This window comes from Canis lupus, unplaced genomic scaffold (genome assembly GCF_011100685.1).
Source record: "Canis lupus familiaris isolate Mischka breed German Shepherd unplaced genomic scaffold, alternate assembly UU_Cfam_GSD_1.0 chrUn_S438H599, whole genome shotgun sequence".
Classification (NCBI taxonomy): Eukaryota; Metazoa; Chordata; class Mammalia; order Carnivora; family Canidae; genus Canis; species Canis lupus.
In genome coordinates, this window is record NW_023331368.1 from 27,556 (window position 1) to 38,383 (window position 10,828).

Below are 10,828 nucleotides of genomic sequence, written 5' to 3' on the forward strand. Positions count from 1 at the left end.
ATATGGACTATTGGCTCTCAATTTTTAAAAGAAATTTTATATCATAGAGATGTAAACTTGTAAATATGTAAATAATATTAATATATACATTTTTGGGGTTGGTAGAGGCGGAAGGAGGAGGTCGAGTCGGGACGCCGAGGTGGTCAGCAGCTAGCTCTTCGGTGGCCCGACTTCTCTCAAGCTTGTGTGCTGAGGAGACTCCGATGTTGGCCTCAGCTCCTAGGCTGAACTCGGCGGATCGGCCCATGAAAACTTCTGTATTGAGACAAAGGAAAGGATCCAGCAGAAAGCAACATCTCTTATCCTGGGCTTGGCAGCAAGGAAGGGGACAGGTGGTGGAAATCCTGCGATCCGAAAAAGCGGACCGAAAGGTGACAAAGAAGCTGAAGATGGTGGTGGAGAGAGGTATAACATTCCAGCCCCTCAGTCGAGAAACGTTAGTAAGAACCAGCAACAGCTTAACAGACAGAAGACCAAGGATCAGAATTCCCAAATGAAGATTGTTCACAAGAAAAAAGAAAGAGGACACACTTACACCTCCTCAGCAGCTGCACCGCAGGCCATGCAAAAGGGGGGAAGAACAAAAATTTCCAAATAACAAACTGGAACTCTAGCTTATCAAGGTCCCACTTTACTTTTTAAGTCTCAAAACTAATCAGAACTACGCTGGAGCCAAGTTTAGTGAGCCACCATCACCAAGTGTTCTTCCTAAACTACCAAGCCACTGGGTTCAGTTTCCGTTTAATCCTTCTTTTTTTTTTTTTTATTTATTTTTTTATTGGTGTTCAATTTACTAACATACAGAATAACACCCCTGGCCCGTCACCCATTCACTTCCACCCCCCGCCCCTCCTCCCCCTTCTACCACCCCCTAGTTCGTTTCCCAGAGTTAGCAGTCTTACGTTCTGTCGCCTTTCTGAATATTTCCCACAACATTTCTTCCCCCGTCCCTTATATTCCCTTCACTGTTATTTAGATTCCCCAAATGAATGAGACATATAAGGTTGTCCTTCTCCGACTGACTTACTTCACTCAGCATAATACCCTCCAGTTCCATCCACGTTGAAGCAAATGGTGGGTATTTGTCATTTCTAATAGCTGAGTAATATTCCATTGTATACATAAACCACATCTTCTTATCCATTCATCTTTCGTTGGACACCGAGGGCTCCTTCCACAGTTTGGCTATCGTGGCCATTGCTGCTATAAACATCGGGGTGCAGGTGTCCCGGCGTTTCATTGCATCTGTATCTTTGGGGTAAATCCCCAACAGTGCCCTTTAATCCTTCTGATAAGGAAATAATGACATTTCAACTTAAACCTTACTTAAAGTACAGGTATAAAATAAGATAAATACTACTGTTTAAATTTAGTTATATTTAAGGGTAGTTGCCAGTTGTTTCAGACCAGATTCACTAGGGAATTAATCTGTGTAAAATTGCTAATTAATGTAGAAAACATTATTAGATTTCATCTTAACTGTTTTACGTGTAGTGTGCACTGTGATGTAATGGTAGTATCGTGCAACTTGAAATAACTAAATTATGATAATGTACTTGATACTGTGTTCTCGATTGAGTAACTCTTAAATGAACCTGTCAAATTTAGATTTGGGAATGGTAATCAACTTTTCCTATTGTTTGTTGGGCACAAATACTAATTTAAGATTATCCTTCATGGATCAGTAGATTTTACTTGTTGGAAGCTAGTGAACTGATTATAAGCATCCAGTTAATACCTACAGGTGATGGAGTAGTTGAATATTTAACAGTTTAAAGTCCTAGAAACACCCAAACCAGGAATATGAACACAACCCGATGCACTGCCAAAAAGAAAATGTGAGTTTTTCTTAGAGAATAGTTGCATTTTTGTAAACCTATGCTGGTGAAAAGGTGGAAAAGGGGCTATCTAATTTAGATGAGACCATATATCCCATGGCCGTTGTTTCATGCGGTGGGTGTCTGCCAACTAATGCACCAAAACCATTTCTTACAGAAACAGTATGTGGTGGTCACTGAGTAGCTTTCAAAATACATTTTTGTATTACAGCACTGCATAAGCTATTCTGACAGTGATCTGGTCTCAAATCATTCCCTGAAAAGCTTACTTGAAGTGGGGAGCTGTATAATGTGAGAGTTTTAAGTACCTTAGGAAAGAGCCATGAAATATATGTAATACAACTTGTAGTATATGTAAAAGTTTTGGTGGCATTTATCCTACAAAAATAGAATATTTATGTATGAACTTTGCTGAATTGTAAGACCATGGGACCTCTGTTTCTGTATACTATGGCCTGATTTTAAGCAGTCCAAAATAGTTGTTTTTAAAAGTTTGCCCTTGTGCTAAAGTGCCAGTGTATGTATAATTGATCTGGTTGTAAACTATATTTCAAAGTAAAGCCTAGTGTAATTAGTTTTATATAACTAAAGGTTTTAAGCTGCTAAAACACTTCCTATTTTTAAGAGAGGTGAGATGCAGTATGGGACTGATTTTTCTTTCTTAAGCCCAAAGATTAAACTATTAAAGGGTCCCTCCAACCTTAAAGATTCATTCTGGCTTTCAATATTTTTTGTAATCTATAATATGAATATAGTTTAGTGTATGATGTCAGTATATATATTTTTTGTTACTAGTCCAAGTGCAACCCAGGGGACCATTAATGCAAAAGATGTAATTTCTTGCATAATATCTTGATAACGTGTTTTACCTAAATATAACAGTTAATCCAACAGTAACTTACAAATCTGTATGGGAGACTCAATTTAAAAATTCTAATTGTAAGTACCCTATTCTAATTTGGTGGCTTTTTGACATTTTAAAGCAGAAAGGCCAAATTGTATTTCCACAGTTAAACTTAGATTGAGGTGATATTGCTCAAGTCAAATAATGCTATCCTAAAGTTTACATAGTACTTCATGTACATTTGTGAATTTCAAGCATGAAATTAAAAAATAAAATTGCCTCTCCCCCAAAAAAATATATATATTAATATATACATTTTTTAAAAAGTCCTAAAAAGTGCAACAAATAGTTGTGTGTGACTGGTAATGTCTTTTAAAAGATTTATTTATTTTTTATTTATTTATTTATTTATTTATTTTAAAATTTTATTTATTTATTTTAGAGAGACTGTGGGCTGGGGGAGAGGCAGAGAGAGAGAGAGAGAGAGAGAGAGAGAGAAGCAGACTCCCTGCTGAACGTGAAGCCCAACTCAGGACTCGCAAACCTGAGATCATGACCTGAGCTGAAATCAAGAGTTAGATGTTTGGGACGTCTGGGTGTCTCAGTGTTTGAGTGTCTGCCTTCAGTTCAGGGCATGATCCTGGAGTCCTGGAATCGAGTCCCACATCGGGCTCCCCATGGGGAGTCTGCTTCTCCTTCTGCCTATGTCTCTGCCTCTCTCTGTGTCTCTCATGAATAAATAAATAAAATCTAAAAAAAAAAAAAAAAAAGCCAGTTAGATGCTTAAGTGACTGAGCTCCCCAGGTGCCCCATGACTGGTTACTTTTGTGTAAAAACAAAAAATAAAACAAAATAAAGCTCTTTTGTGGGCTCTTGGGCCCCAAAATAGCATATAAGCCAGTGAAAAGGAAATAATGCATGAGTTGTATTCAGTAGTATATGTGTTTATTGGGAGCCTGAAAGAGACAAACACTCTAACAAATATTGGCTTTCCTGATGAGTCAAAAAAATCATCAATGTCACATAAGAGCAATATCCTCAAGTTGGCTGGTAACTCTCTGACAGCAAGACATCTAAATATGCACTGGTTGTGTCTATCCACTACAGTTAGGATTTGGAGATGTCAGCATTTACTTTGGACAATATCTTTTTGGCAACTGTGTGTCAAGAACTGTGAAAGGTGTAAGTTTTTACCCAACTTGTAAACTAACAATTTGATCTGACAGTTTCATAGATACTGGAAGAAGATACAAGACACCTAAGTCAGACATAAAAAGGATGGTTTATTAGTCATTCCACAGCAGGTAGCATGAACTTCTTTGCAGTGGTTAGCCTCAGTCCCCAAGTCTCAGGCTAATGATAAGAAGCACTGCAGATGTATGATATGCAAACAATGGGTTTGCATTATAGTGTACGAAACTCCATTGTTTTAAATGGACTTTTTAAATGGACATGTAGTGAACATCCTCAGAGGGTAGTACCATCTTTATGTTCCTGCATAGCACATATGTATGCCCTCTGTCCCAGAAGGGAACACAATCTCTACTTTCTTCCAAGGCTGTTTGTAATGCAAATAGCATTGAAAAATAGTTTGGAACAAAAGCTCTTAATGTCTCCAATCAGAGTTCAAGTAGAAATATAAGACCTATAAAGAATTGTCTCCAAACGATGACAAGATATTTCTAAGATTTATATGGAAATGCATAGGACTTATAATATCTGAAAGTATTTTGAAAAAGGATAACCATGCTGTAGGCCTTGTATTGCTAGTTTCCAAGACTTACTACAAAGCAATAGCATTGAGAAAAGTGTGGCATTGGCATAAAGGTAGGCACATCGATCAGTTTAGGAGAAGAATCTGGAAAGAGACCCATATGGATATAGTCAACTGATTGTCAACAAAACTGCAAAGTTAATTCAGTGGAGAAAAGATAGCGTAATCAGGGACTGATGCTACAACAATTGGTTAAAATAAATGATGGTCAATCCTTACTTTACACAACATACAAAAATTAAGACATTAGACTTGAATGTAAGAGTTAAGACTACAACATTTTTATAAGAAAAAAATAGGACAAAATTTAAGTGAATGTGGATTTGGTAAAAATATCTTAAGTAGGTTGCCAAAAATATGAAGTATAATAGACAAAATCAGTAAATTGGACCTCGTCCAAATTAAAATACTTTGTTCTACTACGGACACTACCAGAAAAGTAAAAATTAAGACACAGAACGGGAGAAAATATCTGTGAAACATGTAACCATCGCAGGGCTTGTAATTTTAATATATAAAGAACCCTTAAAAGTCAATAAGTGGTAAGCAAACAACACAATTATAATGGGCAAATATTAGAACAGATTCTTCATCAAATAAGATAAATGGATGGCAGTTAAGCTCATGAAAAGATGCTCAACATTATAATTAGGGAAATGCTAGTTAAAACTAAAATGATATACCACAATACACCTATTAGAATGGCTCAAATTAAAAAAAAAAACTGAAATTACTAGGGCTCCATGACTACATGACATGAATATATGTGGTTATGGATGTTTGGAAACAGCTGTGCAATTTCTTAAAATGATAAACATATACTTACCATACTGTTGCTCTTTTTATCTAGAAGAAGGGAAAGCATATGTCCACACAGTCTTGCACATAAATATTCATAGCAGTTTTATTTGTAATAGTCAAAAACTGGAAACATCTAGTAGACAGTAAAGGCATCAAATTTTCTGACATCTACCATAGCAACATTTTTCTAGGTATATCTCCTAAAGCAAGAGAAACAAAAGGAAAAATAAACTATTAGGACCGCATCAAAATTAAAAGCACAACAAGGAAAGACAACCTAATGAATGGGAGAAGATATTTGCAAATGATTTATCTGGTAAGGGGTTAGTATAAAAATATACAAAGAATTTATACAACTCAACACCAAAAAATCAAATAATCCAATTAAAAATGGGCAGACACATAAACAGACATTTCTCTAATGAAGATATCCAGATGGGAAATAGACACATGAAAAGATGCTCAACATCACTGTGGAAAATGGTATGAGAGATTATCTCAAAGTTAAAATATAACTACCCCATGATCCAGCAATCACACTGCTGGGCATTTATCCCAAGAATACTAAAACACTAATTCAAAGGGATACTTGCACCCTTATGTTTATAGCAACATTATTTACAATAGGCAAATTATGGAAGCAGCCCAAGTGTCCTTCAAATGATGAATGGATAAAAAAAAGATGTGATATATATATATATATATATATATATATATATATATATCTCACATCATATATATATATTAATTATTCAGCCATGAAAAATAATGAAATCTTGCCATTTGTAACAACATGGATGGAGCTAGAGCGTATAATGCTAAGTGAAATAAGTCATATGATTTCACTCGTATGTAGAATTTAAGAAACAAAACAAAGGAGCAAAGGGGAAAAAAAACGGACAGAGAGAAGAGAGAGAGAGAGACTAATCAAGAAACACACTTTAATCACAGAGAACAAACTGATGATTACCAGTGGGAAGGTAGTATGGGGACGGGTTAAATAAGTGATGGGGATTAAGGAGTGCACTTGTCTTAATGAGCAATGGGTAATGTATAGAATTGTTGAATTCACTATATTTTACAGCTAAAACTAATATAACACCGTATCAAACTTTAAAAGTTTCACATTTCACATTTGTATCTCACCATTACCACAGTGGCAGTTATGAGAGCTTGACCAGGCAGCAGGTCCAAGCAGCATTTACAGGACAAACTCCCTGTTCATACACAAGTCCTCATGTACAAGGTCTGAGGGTGCCTGCAATAAGAAGCCAATTCAGTCATCTGTGTGAAAAGAAAGGTGTGGGCTGATTTGTTTTGTGTGGTTTCTGAGCCCAAGAGGTGAATATGCTTAATACACTGGTAATACTAGGAAGACAGTATAAGAGCAATTTTTACAATATTTTCCTCCTGACCTAGTGGTATCTTATTCTATTAAATATAGGCCTACAGAAAGAAAAAGGTTTGGTTTGGTTTGGTTTTAGTGAAAATGTCTCTTCTCAATATAAGTTACAAGCCAATCGCTACAGAATGAACCGCTTGCCACTTATGAATGGCAAAAATATGTGCCATTTTCTCCCAACAACTTTTGTCCACTTTAGAGCCTAAAACCGGTTGAGATAAGTATAAAGAAACCACACACATTTCCAAAAATGGTAACTATATACGCTTTGTAAGTATAACAAAGGAATCTTATGCCTTGCTCCTCCATGGCCGGGGCTCTGTTGGGCATGATTTTAAATGAAATCCAAGCATCTTTTCTTCCTGTTTAGTTAGGTGTGGCTGCCAGGAATGCAGAGTAGCATTTAGGGTATAAAGTACTCTATTCTCAAGGACAACACTATAGTGAGAGAGACAATCTCACCATATGCCAAGGATCTCCTTGCAGGTGGAGCAGACAAGCCCTGGGTAGGACTAGAATGCAGGGCTCACAGGCTCTCTGCCCTAGCCTCATGATAACCCTTTGTGCCAGAGCCTGGGTTTTGCAGCAAAACTCAGTTCAGGCCAGGGAACCTTAGGTCCACCAAGAATCCTAAGTAGTCTATTAAGGCTTCTGCAGTGGCCAGTCCTACTTCTTTAATCATTAATTTACCAGAGAAATAACAGGATGATACTATTCCTTGGGTGAGCTAACAATAACCCTGGCAGGTAGGGTGTCTGCTATTCATGCACGCTAAGAATAGAAGTGAATCCCTTAAACTGATAAAGTACATGAAGCCAATTATTAATGTAGTGCTTCTCCACTCTAAATTCACCCTTCAAAACATGCTCTCTGATAGTAGACAAAATTTTTAGGTATCTCTCCTTCAAAGTGACACAATGTTATATTTTCTCAGTAGAAGACACTGGAGGGAGATTGAAGGAAATGCCTCCCCTCTTATTTCCGGTTCTTAGAGGCAAGGGTATGAGGATATTCTCAGTGCTCTGCCCCAGGCAGGAGACGAGAACAACTGTCCTCATTGAATGTGCAATCCTGGTGTGGCCTGGCGATCAGCTTTCTGTGACTTTCTTCATAGAGACATCCTGTGCTCTAAACCACCTGCCCACTGATTCTCTCTGCTTACTTTCTCTACTGCTCCCCCTCTGCCCCCCCTTACGTTCTGTCCAACAACAGGTTTATCCTCTCTAGTTCTCCCAGTGCTACAGCCCTCCCAACACCAAGGCCCTTCTGATTCTACATGCAGGACATTTTTAGCTCCAGGCCTCTAACTCCACCAACATCCCTATTTCTACTACATGCCCAAGTGCTCGCTTCGGCAGCACATATACTAAAATTCTACTACATGCCCAAACACAATGCCACTAGTTGTGGCTTGTCCACATTGATGTGTTCCATAGGGTTGTGTCCTGCTTACCCTGTAACTGTAGACCAGCTCTGGTTCTGAAAACCCGCTCTAGTTCCCACAAACCAGCAAACTTCTCTGCCATCCAACAGTTTCTCCTATACTTTCTCTCAATGAGGTGTGAATTCCAGCCTTGGAGAAGGGATTCCCCACTCCAAATTGGTCTATCCTTGAGTACTCTCTCTCAGCCCCAGAATACATAGTGATTTATGATACATGCGTTGCTGTAAATAATTTGGAAAAGAGCAGACTTTTCAAACGTGGTTCACTGAGACAATCAGGCAGGGGTGGGTGGGGAATAGAACCCTACTCAACACCATACAAAAGCATCACTTGTGGGGGGATTAACACATAACTGTGAAAGACAAAACCATGACTATTTTAGAAGACAATATAGAGAATATGTTCACAGCCCCAAGGAAGGGACAGACTTCTTAAACAGATAAGTACTAATAATAAAGAAAAGAATGATAATTTGACTGTATAACATCTGTTCACAAAGCATAGCATAAAGAAAGTGAAAATGCAAGCAGCAGAGCAAGGGAATATTTTGGCCAAACATATAATCGAAGGACTAGTATTTAAAATACATAAAGAACTCAATAAATGAGTAAGTGAAGACGGAAAATAGAAGAATGGCTGACAGAGTTAAACTTGAACAGTTCTTTCACAGAAGAGAAAATCCAAAGGCTCATAAACATAAGAATATGCCAAAGCTGAACAGTAATAGTAAAAAAAAAAAAACATTTTTGCAATCTTACATGTAGGTGAAGATGTCTAGCAGCAAAAACTCTATGCTACTTGTGAAATAGTAAATTGGCACCACTACTACAGAAACCAATTTGGCGTCATCTAGAAAAACTGAAGATATTCATACCCTATATCCAAGTGAATGTGGTTTTGGAGGTATACCCAAGAGACTTCTACACATGTGTTCCATGGGAAATTTCCAGGAATGTTTACTGCAACATTGTTCATAGTAGTTAAAAACTAGAAACAACTCTAGTGTCCATCCACTGTAGAACTGTATGATTATATCATAATCACTTCACTAAAACTATACACTGGAATGCTAGTCAACAATGGGGATAAAGGATTTACAACTATCTTGAACAACTTGGATGAGTCTATCAAGTCACATGTATATGATACAGTGTGAGAGAAACAAGCGATCAAAGGAAGCATGCAATTCAATTTATATAACTTAGTATAAACTATATTATTTAAGAATGTGTACAAAAAATGGTAAAGCTATAAAGAAAGCACTGAAATGATTATTGCAATGTCGGGATAATAACTTTATCTATAAGGAAGGGCACGGGTTGTGATTGAGAGGAATACTGTCTGTACCCAGGAAAGCTGGCAATGGTCTGTTTCTTGATCTTGATCCTAGATACATGGGTGTTTGGTTGTTTTCCTTGTTTTATTTTGTTTGTTTTGTTTTTGTTTTAAAGATTTTATTTATTCATTTGAGTGAGAAATGGTGAGAGTGCACATGAGCAGGACAGAGGGGCAGAGAGTGAGAGACACAGAAGCAGTCTCCCAGTTGAGCAAGGGGCCGTTTTCAAAAATGACTTAATTAGGTTTTTATTTTTATAAGTTATCTAAATCTGGCAGATATGTTTTATGCACTCCTCTATATCTCAGATTTTAAAAATGGCTTCCTTTAAAAATGTAACAGAAGGAAAATATGTGAAGTAAAAATTTTGACGAGGTTTCAGATGTAAGGGATAATAAAATTGTTCTTCCTATCAAGAGATCAGCAAGTGTCCATTATCATTAAAAAGGGGGAAAGTGGGGATTATTTAAACTATATGTATCCAATAATCTAGTCATCACTCTAAGCCTTTCCCTTGCTAGATATTTCACCCTTTATTGATATCATTTCCCAAATCACAGATGACAGACAAGTCGGAAAATCATCATCATCATTAATACAATCACTAAGGCATCACAGGCCAAATCCATTACAATGAGATTGGGCCACCACGCTGAAATGCAAGCAGGTACGCCAGGACGATTGAACATGGTCATATGTGCATTTTTCTCAGTAGAGTCCATCACAGTGCCTTAGGGTTTAATCTTACCACATTTAACTGGTACTCTGTCCAGAGACCTCCATGTGCTGGAGAATCTAGCATTAACAGAGGAATGTTCTGAGGAATGCTGTGGGATTGGACATGAGATTTACCATGATGTAATGGCAAAGAGTTGGTTTAGGTTGGGCACTGTCTTGGAAGGACCCAGGAGTGGGTTGGGTTTTCCAGGATTCAGTATAAATTGTTTCATCTTCCAAGCTTTGCACTTCTAGGCTGAACAGTGGTAATCTGTTTTGGCCTCACCTCTTACTCATTCTAATTTCTGCATCACATCAGCAAGCCAAAAAAAAAAAAAAAAAACGAACTGTAAGACAAATTTTCCTGAGGACCTTTTTCAAGACAGTTCTGGATATGGAAGCTACCCAGAAAAAAATAAAAAATAAATAAATAAAAAAGAAAAGGACATCATTTTCATTTGAATTTGCTAGCATTACGGTACTTTGATGTTGACACAAAGTGTTATTGTTCCAGGAATTTTCTCTCACTGGATTGATAAATCCAGCCAGCCAGCCAGGCAGCCAACCAGCAAACAATTTTTTTAAAAGCACCATACTTAGCACTGGGAGGGAGTGGGGGTGTTTATTTTGGTGTATATAATGACACAGAGATTTAAGTTGCATTTAGCAGAT

The 10,828-nt window shown here is 37.4% G+C and overlaps 1 pseudogene; it reads left to right on the forward strand.

The window, feature by feature from the left end:
* The first annotated feature begins 223 nt into the window (after positions 1-223).
* LOC119879211 lies at positions 224-1,353 on the forward strand (annotated as a pseudogene).
* The last annotated feature ends 9,475 nt before the right edge of the window (positions 1,354-10,828 follow it).